Below are 6,024 nucleotides of genomic sequence, written 5' to 3'. Positions count from 1 at the left end.
GTAACCGCAGGCTGCACTACACAGCCCTCGGCAGGGTCCCCATTTCTCCAAATCCAAGGAAAAGCTGGAAATTCGACACTAACTGAAGTGTTTTCCCACATGCAGAAAGTCGGGAACTTGGTAAATCCCTCATTCCATTTTATCTTTACGTAGTTTGTCCCTGCACAGATGCTGACAGCACATTCAAGGTGACAGCAAACCTGAGCTTCAGAGCTCAGGCCCAGTTCTTATCAGAGTGAACCATGAAGAGTATCAGGCACAAGCTCTTCCCTGGGAGGGTGCTGAGGCGCTGGCACAGGGTGCCCAGAGAAGCTGTGGCTGCCCCATCCCTGGCAGTGTTCAAGGCCAGGTTGGACACAGGGGCTTGGAGCAGCTGCTCCAGTGGAAGGGGTCCCTGCCCGTGGCAGGGGTTGGAGCTGGAGGAGCTTTAAGGTCCCTTCCAACACAAACCATTCTATTCTATAAGAAGCTACAGTGAGGCCTTCAGCCAGCCCCTTCCTGCCCCAGCACTTCCTGAAACATCCCAGTCAGATCCCAACCCTTGTGACCAGGCTCCACGGGCAGCACCCAGAGCCAGGCACTGCTGCTGGAGCTGAACTCACCGTGTCCAACGCTGCCGGCTCCACACCCGAAGGTTCCTGCGTTGGAGCAGGGAGCGTTCGATCCCTGTGCTGCAGAGCCTGACACCAACAGCAGGCTCATTCCTCATCCCGGTCCTTCGGGCCGGAGCCACCAGAGGGCAGCTGGAAGCGGAACAGTGACCGGCCCGGCCATATCCAATGCTCCATTGCTGAACGCTGACACCCCATAGCAACATCAGAGACACCCCATAGCAACCTCAGGGATACCCCACAGCATCCTCACAGACCCCACCACATGAGCTCTGCTCTCTGTGTGAGAACCTGACTGTTAATGCCCCAGGGAAGCCCTCTTCCCACTGTAAAGTGGTCTCTGCCAGGGGGTCTGTGTCCCGTTGGTCCTTAGCTCCAGGCTTACCTTGGTAACTCAGACCCAAACCTCCTTGGGTAAGGAAAAGGCTTTACTAATTCCAAGGCATCACTAAATTGGAGGTGATCAAATACATCCCCTTTTTTACCCTCAACATCCAAGTGAGAGGCAAGCAGGGGGCAGCAGCATCAGGCTTGGTCCTAAGACCCAAGAGAGTCCTCAGTCAGACAGGAGCCTGCAGCAGCACCAGGAGCTCCATCCCCCTGCTCCTCTGCCTGAGTTAAAGCCAGTTCCTTCTGTATCCAGGCTTTCACCCTGGTCTAAGCCCAGGACAAAGAAGGTTTTTATCTCACCTGACTCAGGGAGGAGCTGCTCGGTTGGCACCAGCTCACAAGGGAAGAGGAGGGAGGAGGTTTGGATGTGCCAGGGTGTCCAGCAAGATCTCTGCTCACGATGACCCTGTTGTGGAGCTCCAGCCTGAGCCCTGCCACCGGCTGCTTGCGCAATAGCATCATAGAATAGAATCATAGAATGGTTTGGGTTGGAAAGGACCTTAACATCAGCCAGTTCCATCCCAATGCCATGGGCACCTCACACTAAACCATGGCACCCAAGGCTTCATCCAACCTGGCCTTGAACACTGCCAGGGATGGAGCATTCACAACCTCCCTGGACAACCCATTCCAGTGCCTCACCACCCTTAAAGAGCTTCTTCCTTATCTCCAACCTGAACTTCCCATTTCAGTTTCAACCCATCACCCCTTGTCCTGTCACTGCAGTCCGTAATGAAGAGTCCATCCCCAGCATCCCTGTAGCCCCCTTCAGACACTGGAAGCTGCTCTGAGGTCTCCATGCAGCTTCTCTTCTCCAGGCTGAACAGCCCCAATCTTCTCAGCCTGGCTCCATACGGGAGCTGCTCCAGCCCCTGAGCATCCTCATGGCCTCCTCTGGACTTGTTCCAACAGTTCCATGTCCTTATGGTGTTGAGGACACCAGAACTGCACACAGTGCTCCAGCTGAGGTCTCACAAGAGCAGAGCAGAGGGGCAGGATCACCTTTGCCGTCATGGTCACACTCCTCTTGATGCAGCCCAAGATACAGTTGGTATGCAGGACAAGTCACCCATGCTCCAGCCAACCACACCTCCCTGCTCCTGCTTTCTGCTTCCCAGGCTGAGTTTCAGGAACTGATTCAGCTCATGAAAGGGACAAATCATCATAGATCAGCACCGGGATTAAGGTGACAAAACCAGCAGGAATGTGCAGCCAGGAGCAGGGACCTGCTCCTTTTGCCACCTACAACTGATTTATTCCTTATCCCTTTGGGATGACTTTCAGAGGTTTTGAAGCAGTACCTCACTGGTTCATGCTTGATTTCTGTACTTGTTTCACTCCTCAGCAGCAGGAAGGTCTCCAGGCACCCAAACGGTGACTTGCAGCTCTCAGAGGAACCGCAGCAAGGAATGTTTCACCGTGGAAGCAGAGCATGGGCACAGAGGGGAAGCAAAGCCACAGACATCCCCAGCACAGGACCCCCATGTAACACAGAGGCTGTTTCCTGCAGGTCCTGGTGACAGGAAGGCCGGGGTGGTGCTGACAGCAGCACTCCCAGATCCCACTCCAAGCCTGCTTTTCAAAGGAGGCAGCTGCTGCCAGCTGCAAAACGAGACCTCGATGGTGGCCAAGGAGCAGAGGACACTGCTGCCTCTTGGGACCAGGCCAATAGCAGCAGCAGGGGCAGATCTGCCAAGTGAAACCAGACCCAAGAGCAGCTTTCCAGGGGCCCTTCAAGCTGATGCCAGCGGCTCCCAGAGACCCAGAAGCCATTTGCTGCTGGAGGACAACATCCATTAAAATGTTACCTTGCACAGATGCAGTGAGCATGCTCCAAACACCCTCTGGGATGTGAAGCAGAGCTCACAAAGTGGCTTCAACTTGGAGACTTGCACAAGGAGCAGTTAACAGTGCTGAGCTGCACCTTGCCAGCTCTGCCTCTGCGAGCCCCTTCAGGAGGGGAGAGCAGGCAGACATCACCCAGAGACTGCAGGAGGAAAAGGACCATGCCCAGGTCAGAGGAGATGGCAAATGGCTTGGGAAGGCTTTTGGGCACTGGCAGCATTTGCCCATTGGTGTCCATGGAACCTGCTACGGAGCCCGGGTGCCTCAGGGCTGCTGGTGAAGATGCAGCTGCTCCAAAAAGCTTTTCTCCCTAAGGTCTTATCAGATGTGCTCATCTTCCCTTACACAATCCCCTACCTGTGTCTTAATGAGGGCTGCAGGGCAGGAAGCAGAACACAGAGTCCTGATAGCAAGAACCAGCACATGACTGGGGAGAAGGGAAGAATGTGGCTGAGCACACAGCTCCCTCTGGGAAAGTCCTGCAGGACTCAGCCTGATCTCCCAGTGCTTAAGAGAAGATGAGCCCAGCTGCAGCTGCTGCTCAGCAGCATCGCTTCTTCCAAGGAATGACAGTTTCCCATTGCCCTGCAATGGGAGAGCACGATAAAGCACATGGCCACACACAGCACAGGGAAGCTCCGAGAGAAGAACCAGTCAGCAGCATAACACAACCTCAGCACCAGTCCGACTTACAGCAGCCACGCAGAGATCACTCCTGCACCAGAATCTACAAGAACAGCAGGATTGGTTCCATCAGCTTATGAACAGTGGGACAGTTCCACATATTAACTAAAGCAGGCAGGGAAGGACTGAGCTAAGGGGGTGTTTGAAGTGATGTCCTGCTCAGGAAAGCAACTGCTGCCCCGGAGCTCTCCTCCCAACCACTCATCAGCCCTGGAGTCCCACCTCTTGCTTTGGGTTTCACAAGAGGCAGGACTTTCCTCCCCATCAAGTTCTTGCCTATTTACCTGAGTCCTCTATTTCCATACTGACAACAGCAGAGTGGGAAAAACAGATCCATGCTGTTTGTCACCACAGCATCCATGGGTTTCCTAGAATCATGTAAGAATTAGCATTGAAAGGGACCTTAAAGCTCATCCAGCTCCAACCCCCTGCCATGGGCAGGGACACCTCCCATTAAACCATGTTGCCCAAGGCTGTGTCCAACCTGGCCTTGAACACTGCCAGGGATGGGGCAGCCACAGCTTCTCTGGGCACCCTGTGCCAGCGCCTCAGCACCCTCACAGGGAAAAGCTTCTGCCTTATCTCCAACCTGAACTTCCCCTGTTTCAGTCTGAACCCATCACCCCTTGTCCTATCACTCCAGTCCCTGATGAAGAGCCACTCTCCAGCATCCTTGTAGCCCCTTCAGACACTGGAAGCTGCTCTGAGGTCTCCACGCAGCTTCTCTTCTCCAGGCTGAACAGCCCTAGTGTTCTCAGCCTGGCTCCGTACAGGAGGTGCTCCAAGCCCCTGAGCATCCTCGTGGCCTCCTCTGGTCTTGCTTTACCTGATGCAGCTGAAGTGGTCGGACTTTGTGAAGGCTCCCACCTCCTCTCTGTCACTTTGGCATCAGCTTGACCAGGAAAACCAGGCAGGAGAACGCACTAGTTCAGCAGGAGAGTATCCTGCAAGATGCTTCCATGCAAATAGTGAATGTGATCATCTCCCTGTGGAGCTTAATGGAGCTAATGGGAAGGAGGGTGTAGGAATGCAGCTGAGGCAGGGCAAGGAGTAATCACTACTTAGAGACAACAAGCACCTGATAAAGACACAAGCCAATGGAAGCAAGAGCTCTGCTCACTACCTGCTCTTATGCAAAACTGGTGCAAGATTAGGAATTGGAGGCTCACACAAGAGCCAAATGAAGCCCACAAGCTAAGCTGTTTGAGCTTGTTTAACCTACTCCAGCACCTTGTCCTCTCTCTGGATAGGACAGCTCTGTCCCAGCATCTCCATGGAGCTACCTGACAGACTTCTGCAAAGCTAATGCAACCCTGACAGGAGGGGAGCAGCACAGCTCCTTGGAAAAGATGGTTTTCCAACATTCAGTACCTCCAGCATTCCCTCCAGAGCCAAGTTCAACCTCGTGGCATTGATTTAACAGAACAGACTATTGCTTGGCCAAATGGACCTACCAGAAAGGACTGGCCCAGACCACTGCCATAAAAACAGATGCAGAGGGACCAGATAGGGACAACCCTCATGTAAGGATGAAGCCAAGAGAGAAAACAGCTCAACAGGGTAACCTGCTACCTAAAGCACATGTTCTGAAGGGTTCTCCCTCCACCTCAGGCAGGTTCCTGCCTGATTTCACATAGGGAACCCCTTGGTCACCAGCCTTGCTGCTGGCTTTAGACAAGTGAATTAGGTTTAGCTCACAGAAGGTACAGAAGCTCACTTCAGCCTCCTGTAAGCACACAGAGCAGCCACCAGCACTCAGCTGTTGCCAGCACCATGAGCACCAGCAGCACTTCCAACTGGGAGCCACAGACCCACAGCCAGGCTTCTGCAGACAAACCTGAGCTGCACAGTGGAGCAGCAGCAGTAACCAGATGGCAAGTGGAAGCATACATCTCCCACCAAGCTTTTGGATTACAGCACCCACCGAGTCAGCTTCTTAAAATAAAAGTGACCTTTAATGAGACTCTTTGGGATGTGCTTTAATAATGAATACAAGTTATGCAGCAACAATGTGAGACTTTGCAGGCTCTTTGGAGAGGATGAACAAAAAGGTGTGAACCCTGTATGGTTTGGGAGGGATGTGGGGACAGTGTCAGTTGTCCCTCCAGGGGTTTTACTGTCTGCCCATGAACAGAGAGGCACAGGCAGCTTCCACAGAGCCTGGCTTCTTGACAGAAGAGGTGCAGACCTCAATGACTCCCCAAAAACCAGCTTTTAATACTTGGGAACATGCACAATGCTGAGTATTCCTTTAGTTCAGAGCCACCATGCCTCTCTTCAGAGCTGGGTGCTACAGCAAAGGCATTGCTTCGAAGATTAGAGTGACCCTGACAGAAGTGAGGTAGCAGCAGAGATGAGGGAGGATATGAACTGACAGGATTAAGCATGAAGACCCAAACTAACTTACAAGGAGGAGAGTGGGGCTCGCACGGGATAAAAGCCATATTTACAAGTCCTTCACATTCAAGAGAAAAACAAGGGAAATAACTACCCT

Source organism: Melopsittacus undulatus, chromosome 12 (assembly GCF_012275295.1).
Source record: "Melopsittacus undulatus isolate bMelUnd1 chromosome 12, bMelUnd1.mat.Z, whole genome shotgun sequence".
Lineage (NCBI taxonomy): Eukaryota > Metazoa > Chordata > Aves > Psittaciformes > Psittaculidae > Melopsittacus > Melopsittacus undulatus.
Note: the sequence above shows the minus strand (reverse complement) of the source record.